The following is a 13,406-nucleotide window of genomic DNA, read 5'->3' on the forward strand; positions in this document are numbered from 1 at the left end:
GACAAATATGGTTCTGCTGCATGAAGTCTCTGGATACCATAAGCGTTCACTCATTTAGGGTGTTAGTATGTAACAGTGAACAAATCTTTGTGGTATTTTTAAGCCCTGGGGCTGGATTCAGGATTCTGGGCATACTAGGCATGAACTCTAACCCTGAGTTACATTCCCTGCCCCCACATTTTTATTCCAGCAAGCTATTAGGCTGGGTATGGGGGTGCACACCAGCACCCAAGACACAGAGGCAGGTGGGTCTCTGTGAGGTTGAGGCCAGCCAGGTCTGCATAGCTAGTTTCAGCCCACCTGTGCTTTGTGGTAAGACCCTGTCTCAAGACACATACTTCCTCCCCTCCTTTTTTGGCAGTACTGGTGATTGAATTTAGGGACTCATGCATGCAAGGCAAGTGGTAGAGCACGTAACTAAACCCATACTTCAACTTCTTAGACACCTGAGCAAGGTGTAACGTCCTCACATCTGTACTGACCTGTAATATGGGAACAATGATACCTGGGTCTTGAAGACTCAAGGCCCGTCCATCAGTGTGGAATGGTGGAAAGATGGCAAAAGTTGCATTTTGATCTAGTGTCTGCTTCCCCTTGCTGGGTGATCTGGAGAAAATTCTTAGTCCCCCTGGGCTTGAAGATTCAATGGGTGTGAATGGGCATCTCAAAAGCCATTTGTCCCCACAAAAGGCCCTTGATCAAGTGAAGCCACTCAGTTCACAGTGCCTGCCTCTGTTTCTCCTAGTCACGTGAAGTCTTTTCTTTGGTTGGCCATTGCTTCATACTTGTCTGTCGCCTTGCCTCGACCTAAGTCACCCTCAACTTTACTCAACTCTGAGGACCACACCCTTTGCAGTGTTGGCAGTCTCCTGCCTCTAACTCATTAACCTCTCTTCCAGCATTCTACTATGGATGAGATGAGCCTACCAAAATTCATGTTGACATTTAGTCCCCACTATGAAGCATCAGTACTTGAGACCAGGGGCTGCCTCTCGGAGGGGTGATGGTCAAGAGGACCCTGAGTTGGTGGATTCATGGCATCTGAAGTGGCTGTTACAAAAGCCACCCTGACTGTCTCTTGGGCATGCTCACTTCTCACTGTGTGATGACTCATACCACCTGTAGATTGCTCACCAGCAAGAAAGTCCTCACCTGGTCCAGCCTTGGTGGCCCATGCCTTTAATCCCAGCACTCGGGAGGCAGAGGTAGGTCTACAGAGCAAGTTCCGGGCCAGAACAGGCTCCAAAGCAATACAGACAAACCCTGTCTCAAAACACACACACACACACACACACACACACACACACACACACACACACAGACAGACAGAAAGAAAGAAAGAAAGAAAGAAAGAAAGAAAGAAAGAAAGAAAGAAAGCCCTCACCAGGTGGGCTCCCTGGGCCTTGGACTCTCCAGCCTCTAAAACTGTGAGTTGAATAAACCTCTTGCATTTTTAAATTACCCTGCTTATGATGTTCAGTGATAGTCACAGGAAATGGGCTGACAGAACCCTTCCTCTTCCTACAGTCTCTCTTTTTATCACTCTGTATCCTCTTAGTCACACCACTGATAGCACCTGTGTCTCCTTTGAGGCACTCCCTCAAAGGCACCCTCCCTCTGTGCCCTGTACAGTCTTCAAGGTGAGGCCACGAACATCAGCTGCTGACATTAGTCCTGAAGGCACTAAGGTGCAGCCTGTCTGGCCTGAGGTGGAGGGTAGGCAGGGCAGGGACTTTTAGAATAAAATGGACAGGTGCACTGCTGTCTGGAGTCATGGGCTCCATCATCCCATATAGGAGATGGCCCTGGAAAGACGGCCTAGCAGTAAAGAGTACTTGCTGCTCTTGCTTGGATCCAGGCTTGAGTCTCAGCACCCACATGGCAGCTGACAACCATCCACATCCCCAGTTCTAGGGATCTAATGTCTTCTTCTGGTGTCCCTGGGCACTGCATGGTGGCTTCTGTGCACAGGCATCATGATTGCAGGAAAGACACTCATACACATAAAAAGAAAAATAGATAAATCTAAAATTATTTTTTAAAAGATAGAGATGATGTCCTTATTTAAATGAGCTGGGGGAATGAATGCCTGTGGAGGTCACAAGATGGCATCAGTTCCCTTGGAGCTAGAGTTCCAGGTGGTCATGAGCCACCCAGCATGGGTGCTGGGAACTGAACTCAGTTCCTGTGGAAGAACAGGAAATGCTCTGAATTGCTGAGCCATTTCTCCAGTGCCTGTAACTCCAGCTCCAAGAGAACTGACCCTTCTGGCCTCCATAGGTACACACACACACACACACACACACACACACACACACACACACACACACACGATTAAAAACAAAATAAATTAAAAATAATCAATGAAAATTTCCAGAAGGAAACAATTCATAGATGTTTAAATTACTTTTATTACAGTGCATTGTTATATTTATTCCATTTTAGTGATGTTTAGTTAGTTGTTCATTCTGTACTGTGGCCAACTAATAAATTAAGCTTTATCACAAATACAAATATTTGATATTTGTGGATATCATAATTATGGAGAAAGGCGAGATAAATGGAGTTTGGCACCACCTGAGGTTTCAGACATCAGATAACTATGTGGAACATGAAAGCAGGGAGTAAATGGGGGGCAGTGGTTGCTACAGAGAGGGTTTAAGGAAAGTGGAGAGAAGGTTGAGGATGTGGTGAAAGTGTTACCATGTCCCCCCACCCCCACCCCACCCCCACCCCCGGCTCAGCTGTCAGTATCCATCGTCAACTGCAGCATCTCCAAACATCCCAACAGCTGTCCCTTTCCTCGTCTACATTTTTGATGGCCCAAACTCCCAGTGTCTGCCTCCAGTGGCCAATAGTTTTGATACCCCCCCTCCAGAAAAAAAAATGGTCACTGTCCCAGAAGCCTAGGGGGAAAAATGTCACCTCCTAGGATGTTCTCTCTCCAGTTAACATAACACCAGGCCTGTAAGCTGCCATCTTGGGTGAAACCAGGTTTTCTGGAGTCAGAGAACAGTAAAACACGAGGCTTCTCGCCACTGGCACTGTGTCTACTTTCTCCTACCACAGTCTCTATGTCATTCTTTATCTGTTTCTTCTTGTGTTATTTCTCCTGGACATGGACATCTATATGTGCTTATTCATCTGTCGAGGGTCAGCCCTGGAATGTCAGGCCTGAGATGACAGGAACCTAGAAGAGAGCCCACTCCATGCCATGTCTGGTAGCACATACCTGTGAAGGCAGGAGGATTAGGAATGCCATGTCATCCTTGGCTATGTGACACTGAGGAGGAAGGAATTGGGGGTACTGGGAAGATGGCTCTGTTGGTGAAACATTTGCTATGCAAGCCTGCAATGATTCCCCAGCACACACATAAAAAGCTAAGTGTGATGGTGTGCACCCATCACACGTAATCCTGGCCCTGGGGAGGAGAGACGGAGGCTGTCAGGGCTTGCTGGCCAGGCTAGACTTGACAAAATCAGTCAACTTTAAGCTCAGTGAGAGACTGCCCATAAAAGAAGATGAAGAACAATTGCAGAAGACATTTGATGTTGACCTCTTGACTACACATGTGCACTCACATATATGAGCACATACTTGAACATGTATATATGCATATATGAGAGAAAGAGCACATGAGAGAAGGAGAGAGCTGGAAGGTGAGAGAGAGAGAATGTAATGCTAGGTAGTTGCTAATGAATTCTTTTTCTGAGCAAGCAAATGAATGAATCCTTTCAGTTTGCTTATCTGAGAAACTACTGCACATACAGCTCAGTATTAGGCCTAAAAATGATAGCCCTCCCCACACCAAAGAGAAAGCACAGCTTTGTTCCATGGGTCAAAGCAGACAAGCCTTGCTCCTTCAGTACAGGGAGCTTGGTGAGTGCCTGGGTGTTGAGGTGAGCTCCGCAGAAGAGGTGAACTTTGATGTGGGGCTTTCAGGGCAGGCAACAAGCCTCCTGCATTTTCTCATCTCATGTGGTCTTGGCAGGTTATTCCAGACCTCCTTCCCCACAGCCTAGGACTTCTACTGACTACCTGCAGGGCTTGTCCTTGGAGATCTGAGCTCAAGAATCTAGTGTTCAGGTCTGTCTGGTAGACAGGGCTTTAGTGGAGGGACTTCCTCGGAAGGTGGGCATTCCTTGAGCAGTAGGGATCTGTGGGACTAGGGTGCTTTTTTCACAGCCAGGGAGGGGCAGGGTGGAGCTCCACACTGGCAGGGAGCAGGGAAGATGTGTTCCATGAGCAAAGTTGGTGCCACTGCCTTCTTTCAAAGGTGTGGCTGTGCTGGGGGGAGTGGTACAGGACTGGTCACCCTTGTGGCTCTCCCTCTTGGTATGTCACCGTCACTCTTGCATTTTTGTCTGGGATCCCATAGAGCCTAATGTTGGGCAAGAGCACTAGGCTGGGGGTAGGACATTCTCAGACTGATCAACAGTCCCACAAGTCTCTGGTACCTTCATGTCTGCCTTGCACAGCTCCAATAGGCTGTGCAGCACAGCACTTAGCACTCTGACTCAGAATCAATGTGCCACATCCTCCACTGGTAACCGATGGCTGAACCTCTCTCTACCGGTTCATATGATGAGAATGGCAGTAATAGTACAGCTTACTCTGGTGCACTCGATGCCTTTAACTCTGCATACTTGATGAAGCAGATGCCCTTAATACGTGCAGTTAGAAATAAATGGGAAAATCCTATGCAGCTTGAGACATGTCTTGGATATAATTAGGGGTGGCTTTTGTGGTAATGGATAACAGAGATCCCCTTAGGCATGCTTGAAGAGTCATCAAAAGTAAATGGACCCAGGAGATCCAGGTTCATGGCCCCAAGACCACATGGCAGGGACTTTGGTCTTGTTCCCATCCCCAGAAGTCCCTTGAAGTGACTGAGGATGCCCCTTCCCCACACTTCCCATCACAATGTAGGTGGTTTGTGCAGTGAGGACACAGGCCTCCAAAATGCTTCCTTCTAATTGCTGTGTGGGCTCAAACACCAACCGCAGGGCACTGGGTGTGACATGCTTGCTGACCACTGCTCCAAGGAAAACAGCTTGGCCTCTGTGCTCATCCTACCAAAGTGTGTGCCCTAAATGCCATTATGAAGACTGAGGAACACTACAGAACAACTGGTCTGGATTCTTAAAACACTGTAGGTATGGGCTGGGGGTATATTTCTCTTGGTCGTATGTAATGAGTTATTGTAATAAGGTTTACGGAAGCCTGGATAAAGTGAAGTCAGGTAATTATTTGGGAATCACACACAAACAAAATAAGGTAGAGAACAGCTGAGCTTTTCTGCCCAGAGTGCTGGAAGCTGTGACCCAATCCCCGTCCACCACCCAGGAGAGAGTGCTTGCCTCCCAGTCAGCATGTAGCACTTGAGACTGTGCCCTGAAGGGGGCTTGTACCTCAAAGACTAGTGGCTGAATGAGTTCCCACAACAGTAGTAAGGTCAGCTAGCATGCTTGAAGCCCTTGAGTGGATCTCCAGTACTGCATAAACCAAGCATACTGTCACAGGTTTGCAATCCCAGCACTTGAGCGGTGGAGAAGGAGCATCAGAAGTTTAAGGTTATCATTGGCTACATTGCAATATCATGAGAGCCTGGGCTACATGAGTCCCTGTCTCAAAAACAAAACAAAACCAAAAACCATGAATGAACCAAAGATGTCATGGTTGGCCAAAAAGGGAGAGAAACCACTTGGAGTTAAACAAAAAGTACATAAGATACCTGATTAAGTCTTGATGGGTCCTGAATTAGAACAGAGGACTAGGGCTGCTGAGATAGGCCAGTTCAGCAGGTAAGGGCACTGGCCTCTAAGCATGGTGACTGGCTATCACCTAAATCCATATAGTGGAAGGAGGGAGGAAACTCCTGCAAGTTGTCCTCTGACTTCCATGGGTGCACTGTGACACATGTATGTACATGCATGTGCACACACATAGAATAAATAAATAAAAACGTGATTTAAAAATAATAATCACAACCCCATAAAGGTACAAAAATGATAGAATGAATAACTAGAGGAGAAAGAAAATGTTAAGCGATGGCATGTGAATCTTCCTGAGTGTTCATGTAACTCACATCCACATTAGCCAAAGGGCTATCCACCAACATTTGGATAAACGGCAGGAATGGACAAACTATAATATATACATACAATAGAATACCACTCCTTAAAAGCGAAGGGATTTTCAACATGTTACAGCAAGGATGAACCTTGAAGACACTGTGCCCAGTGGAGGAAGCTATTACCAAGGGCCAAGCACAGTATGGTGCTATTATATGAGGTTCATGGAGTCATCAGATTCATGGAGCCAGAAAGCAGAAAAGGAGTTGTCGGGGCTGGGAAAGGAGGAGGTGGGGAGTGATTGTTTTGATATGGTAGAGTCTTGGCTTTGCAAGAGCAAAGAGCTCTGGGTGTGGCTGGTGGTGATGATGAGAAACGATGGGCATGAACTCAATACTGACTTGCTGAAATAAAACCTGAAGCTGAGTGTGAAAATGGGGGTGCACGCCTTTAATCCCAGCACTTGGAAGGCAGAAGCAGGTGGATCTCTGTGAGTTCGAGGTCAAAACTTGGTCTACATAAAGAGTTCAAGGGTAGCCCAGGTCTACAGACAGAGTTTGTGCCTCAAAAATAAATAAATAAAAACCTCAAAAGGAAAAAGTGTCAAAAAGACCATACCAAGGTCAGTATGGGTAGAGGAGCCTGAGGATTAAAATGAGTGGGCAGGCAGGGGACAGAAGTGGGAGCCAGACTGCTGCACTGTGTTCCTTTTCATATTCTTTCAGTGGCTGTATTGCCTAGTCAAACATTACAAATACAATTACAAAAGTTAAAAATAGTTCTTTTGGTCTTGAGAGGACAAAAAAAAGTCTGTCTGTCTCCATGAGGAGCTCCTTGAAGTGCCGTGCCTTTAGCATCTTAGGACCGTATTCTACAGGGTGGGGTGGGGTGGGACATCTGCGGCTGAAGGTTATCTGGGGACACAGTAATTAGCAAATGCCCATACACTCCCTCTCTGGGCCCCTCAGAGACCTCAGCTCTTCTCTGGGGAGTCTCCCACTCTGTGCACTCCCCACAGTAAGCCAACAGAACTCTTAAGAGGCTCTAGTGGCGGCCCTTTCTGCCCACACTTACCCAGTTAAATGTAGCCTGTCACTGAGCCAATCAGTTTGGTCTTCTCCAGCTTCCCTCTTTATGAGGTGCTGCCAAGAAGCTGGGCCCTGGGGTCATAGTCATTGCTAACCAGCAGTGTCCCCCAGTATGGGCCTGTGCTGGATAGGACAGTTCATAAGCTTTTTCTTTTGTGGGGTACCTTTTGTCCAGCCATCTGAAGCTCCTTGGTCCTGGCCCAGCAACACTAGCCTTCCAGCCTCTGTTAAATCTGGGAATCCCAAAACTACTCAACAGGGTGTCTTCACTGACCAGTGCTTTTTCCTAGCTTGTGCACAGGAATCCTGACAGTTAAAAGCTTGAGTTTTGTAAGGCTTGGGAGATGTGACAAAGATGGCCTCAATAATTTCTCTGTTCCACATGCCAGCCAATAACTTTATCTCTCCCTCCAAAGAGAGGTATAGTTCAGGACCACCATCAACCCTTTTTCAGTACTAGCTTGATCATAGACCCTGCAGGAAATCTAACTAACGGAGACAGTCCTGGAGAGGCCCATGTAGGGGTTTGGTTGACAGTCACAGATGGAGTTACAGACAATAGCCCGCATCAGCTGCCAGCTATATGAGTGAGTCACGGTGTACACCCAGCCCAGTTAAGTCTTCAGGTGATGACAGCCACCATCTGACTGCAACTGCATGGAGATCCCTGGCAAACACTACCCTGGGTTCCTCTTCAAGTTTCAGACCCACGAAAGCACAGGCAAAAGTGTGATTTCTTCAAGCAGCTCTTTTTGTTTGTTTGTTTTTCGAATCAGGGTTTCTCTGTATTGATTTGGAGCCTGTCCTGGAACTCGCTCTGTTGACCAGGCTGGACTGAACTCACAGAGATCCGCCTGCCTCTGCTTCCTGGTGCTGGGATTAAAGTGCCACCAACACCAGGCTCCAAGCAGCATTTTTGAGACCATGTTTCAGGTAGACCAGGTGACCCTCAATCTCACTATGTAGCAAAGGATCACGTTGGAGTCCTGACCCTCCCCCTTCCACCTCTTTTTTTAATTTTTAAATTTTATTAGATGTTAATGTGTGTTTTGCCTGCATGTATGTGTACCATGTGAGTGCCCAGTGCTCTTAGAGGTCAGAAGATGGCATTGAATTCCCTTGAACTGGAGTTACAAGCCATTGTGAGCTCCTATGTGGGTGCTGGGGATCGAACCCAGGTCCTCGAGAAGAACAGATAGCACTCTTAACCACTGAGTCATCTCTACATCCTCATCTGCCTCTATATCTTGAGTGCTGGAATTACAGGTAGGTTCCACCATGTCTGTTTATTTAGTGCTAGGAATTGAACTCAGGGCTTTAGCTACACTAGGGGAACCCTCTACCAACCAAGCCACAGCTTTAGCCTTGGAGTCATTTATGCACAAACAAACTAAAGACTCCTGTTAGCTTGTTTATCTTGACCCCACAGAAAACTGTCTATTCTTAGCAGCCAGGAAGAGAACAGGGTAAAAAGCAAGGAAACTTAACATTTGTTGACTCCTATCACAGACCTGAGCCTTTCTACATACTACCTCATAACGCCCTTCAGGGTCTGAGAATCAGAGACAATCACTCCTTTGTCAAAAAGAACATCACTGGGCAGTGGTAGTGCACACCTTTAATTCCAGGACTCAGGAGACAAAGACAGGCAGATCTCTGTGAGTTCAAGGCCAGCCTGGTCTACAGAGTAAATTCCAGGACAGCCAGGGCTGTTACACAGAGAAAGCCTGTCTCAAAAAAAAAAAAAAACCAAAGAAAGAAAATGAGACAGAGAGCATCAGACCAGGCATGATGGAGAACACCTTTAATCTCAGCACTCAGCAGATCTGTGAGTTCAAGAACAACCTGACTGCATAGTGAGTCCCTTCTCAAAGAGGGTGGGGGGATGTCTTGGTTCAGAAGGGATATGGCTCCATTTAGTTGAGTGTCAGATCATAAAGCTGATGTTCTCCGATATTTGGCTTGAGGCAAAACTCCTAGGATCAGGACTGAAGGATTGGGGATTAGGGAAGAAGTTCAAGCCAGTTTGGCAGCTTGGCCTTGCTAGGATAAAGACCTTCAGAGCAGCTGTGTGACCATTTTAGAGGGCTCAGAGCATCCTCATTGCTTCACCCTGTGCATGAACCCTGTGAACACGGAATCTGGGGTGGGAGTAAGCAATGCATAGAAACTTCCAGCGACAGAAAGCCAGAGAAAGGCGGCCTCTGAGAGCTTCGTGTTGACAAATCTCTTCCATTAGTTCTCAAGTGACCCTGTGAGGACCTGGGTTGGTTTCCCCAGGTAGTTCACGGTGAGACACGGAAGTAAATGTCGCAATGCCTCGGAGAATCTCTACGTGAGCCAGGCATTTCATGTAACATCCCTAATATGACAACCCTGACACCATCACCTTGTATGATATATAGAGAAAATCACTGAGGATTTAGTTATTTGTCCCAAACTACACTCAGCTATGAAGTGCAGGCTACATAATGGTCTGACTGGAACAGTGAAGGGAGGAGAGGTGGGTGGACAGGCATCAGATCCATTTGGCCTGGAGCCCGAGACAGACAGAAACTGGGAGACACAAATGTGCTGTGGCACAGAGAGGTGAGGTGGGGAGATCTGGTAGAATATGGTGGGTCCCTAGAGGGCAGTCAGTCAAAGGCTCATTACCCTATGGGTTGAGTGGAACCCTCAAGGATAGCATCTCACTTTCAGCCCACCTATAATTGGCTATCTGACCTAACTCCCCATGTTAGACATGAAGCCACTGCCACCAGAGAGAAAAATGGACATGCTTAAAGTCTCCCAGTTTGGCAGCAACAGAGCAAGACAAGCACTCGTACCCCTGACTCCTGGGCAAGCTCTTCCAGCAGTCTAGAATGAACAAGGGCTTTTACTAGGGAACCCTGGCCTGCAACATCTAAACCAGACAGAGACGGGGAACTATTAATAATTACACTGAAACAGCAGGTGCAAGCAGGACTGTCTCAGGCAAATGGGGCACCAGTCACTCTAGCATGACAGCTGACTGCCACCCACTTGCCCTTTAGGAAATCTCTGTATAGCCTAAAGGCCTAAGAGGCCTGAGAACTAGTTATCACTTTCTTCACATAGTAAGGAGACAGAGAATGAAGGAACCCTGAAGGCCCTGCCTTCCTGGGCTCTTCAGGGTGCCTAGAACTGGCTGCTCCATAGCTGGCCTCTGTAAGCCACCTGTAACTGTGTATACACAAACAGAGGCATTCCATTTGTCCTGTTCCTGCCTATCCGAGGTCAAGTGCTCTGCCAATTCCCACACAGCTCTAGTCCCAGGTGCTTCTCACTGGTAATACCCACTGAAACAAAGCCATCATCACTGTGGGGTGTGACTATCAGGGCCTTTTCATGAACCAAAATGCCAACAGGGTAGAGATGTGGGAAAACCTGTCACTCCTGACCTGGAAGCCAGGTCACTGTGGAAACATCTGGAATACAGCTTATGCCAGTTGTGCTGTTTCCTTCCTCCCCCACATCCTTGCTCAGAGTCCAAGAACCATGTGGTTGGTGGGAGGTTAGAACATGTTCTTGAACACTAGGGGATTCTCCAATGAAGAAGTGTGGTGCTTTGGGAGGTAGAGGAGTTAGTGATGGGTAGTCCCAATGGATTGATTATTCATGGGTCACCATGCCTTTCACACCCACATCTTGGTGAAGCCAATGGATTATTCATTGGGTCACCATGCCTGGTAGTTTCTGGCCATAAGGTCTTTGGATCTACCCTTGTGATTGCTTAGGCCAATAGCACATTAGCAAATCTGACCCCCCCCCACACACACACACACTTACCCATGCATTCCTTTCTGGGAACACTACAGTCAAGAGAAGCAACCCAGGCCAGTCTGCAGGAAGCTCTGATGATAGGCAAAAACTACAACTGAGGGTGAGGGACATTAAACTGACAGCCAATGCAAATGAGTCTAGAAGAACTGGTCCAGCAGAGTTCAGCCTAAATTGTGGGCCCCCACCATAGTGAGCCCATTACATACTTTTTGGAGGTTTTACATTTTAGGAACTTTGTTATAAAGCGGAGATAAGGGGAACACTGGTTTAATGTCTCCATTAGAGTGGAGACAAAGTTTCCAGTGATTTGACTTCATGAATGAATGAGGCAACTGGGATCTGGGTGATTCCCGAAGCCCAGTAGTTTCTGCTCCACCATCCTTTTGCCCAACAGGAAGCTCATCCTGGGTCACTGGTCAGGGTTAGGACATGCCATGAAGTCTAGACCAGTCTACACTGTCTAGTCCATAGTGATGGGTTAGGAATGAGCATGTGACCTTAGAGAATTCCACTCAGGGTTATCCCTGAGAATTCCCCAAGCCTCCAGATGTAGTATAGCCCACTCAGTGACATTTGCCCAGGGAGGCTTATTGGGAACTGTAAGAACAGAAGAGCTTTGTGCTAGGCCACAAAGTTAGTGATGGTTTGTCAAAGCAGCCATGAGAAATGCATAGGCATCATCCTAACAAGTGGGAAAGTCCACGATGGGACCCAGTGCACAGCTCTTCGGGGAAGTCAGAAACACTGAAGAGTGGGGAGCTCTGACCTCAAAGAGTAGTTCTCAGCTCTCAGTGCACAGCAGATTCATCTGAACCCAGGAGCACCAAAGTCCACACTCACCAGGTCCACACTGAGAAGTTCTGGTTGAATTTCTCTGCAGTAGGTCTCAGGCACACCCTTTGCAAAGCCCATTGACGATCCTAGTGTGCAGTACCGTGGAGGACATGGGATTCCTTTCCCATCCTGCCCTCCTTTGGCTTCCCTGTTCCTCCTGTTAGGAAATGGGTGGGATTTCTTCCTGAGGTGGCAGGACATGGTTTTGTTAGCATTTCTTAAAGACAAACAAACAAACCCACTTCACTTGTAAGTGTATAATATGTATGTGGCTGCCAGCATGGAATGCCAGATTTCCTGAAGCTGGAGTTACAGGTGTTTGTGAGCTCCTGGTGTGAGCACTGGGGACTGAACTCTGGTCCTCTGGAAGAGCAGTGAGCCCTTCTGAGCCATTTATCCAGCCCTTCCTTTTTCTTGTGTTGGAGTTGAGGGTTGAACCAGGGCCTCTCAGATGTATTAAGGAAATGCTCTTCCTCTGAAACTATATGCACATCCTTTTTTCTTCATATTTTGAAACAGGGTCTTGCTAGCCTATAACTAACTCACCTTGTAGCTTTAAATTTCCAATCCTTCTGCCTGAAGCTCCCAAGTAGGTAGGATGACTGGCCTGTGCCACGAGACCTGATTTATATGTCTAAACAAAGCAAGCAGTTATATTTAATACATAAGTACATGTGCTGGCTGGTTTTGTGCCAACTAGACACAAGCTAAGGTCACTGGAAAGAAGGGAGCCTCAATTGAGAAAATGCTTCAGTAAGCTTGGGCTACAGGCAAGCCTGTATGGCATTTTCTTAATTAGTGATTGATGGGGGGACCCAGTCCACTGAGGGTGGGGTCATCCCTGGGCTGGTGGTCCTGGGTTCTATAAGAAGCTGAACAAGCTGTGGCCAGCAAGCCAGTAAGCAGCACTCCTCCATGGCCTCTGCATCAGCTCCTGACTCCAAGCTCCTGCTCTGTTTGAGTTCCTGTCCTGACTTCCTTTTGGTCATAGGGTTTCATCACAACACTTAAGACAGTATATATAAAAGTTTTATTAAAAAAATAATCACAAGGTGGTGGCACACATCTTTATTCCCAGCTCTCAGGAGGCAGAGGCAGGTGATCTCTCCGAGTTTGAGGCCTGCCTGGTTTACAGAGCAAGTTCCAGAACGGGCTCCAAAGCTACAGAGAAACCCCGTCTTAAATATATATATATATATATATATATATATATATATATATATATGTGTGTGTGTGTGTGTGTAATTTGGGACTGGAGAGGTGATTCAGCAGTTATGGACACTGGCTGCTCTTTCCAAGGACCTAGGTGTGATTCCCAGCATCCATATGGATGATGGTTCCTAACTGTAACTCCAGACCCAGGAGATCGGATTCCCTCTTTTGGTCTGCTCAGGTACAGGGCTCCTACATGGGTCTCAGATATACATGCAAACAAAGCATCCATACACATAAAATAAATTACATTTTTAAAGTAAATAATATAAAATTTCTAATTAAACAAAATAATATAAGATATATAGAGACTATATAATTGTGCATAACTATAAGTTATATGAGGAATATATATTTAATTTATAAAATTATGTATATATTATACACTGTCAC

Source organism: Phodopus roborovskii, unplaced genomic scaffold (genome assembly GCF_943737965.1).
Source record: "Phodopus roborovskii unplaced genomic scaffold, PHOROB, whole genome shotgun sequence".
Lineage (NCBI taxonomy): Eukaryota > Metazoa > Chordata > Mammalia > Rodentia > Cricetidae > Phodopus > Phodopus roborovskii.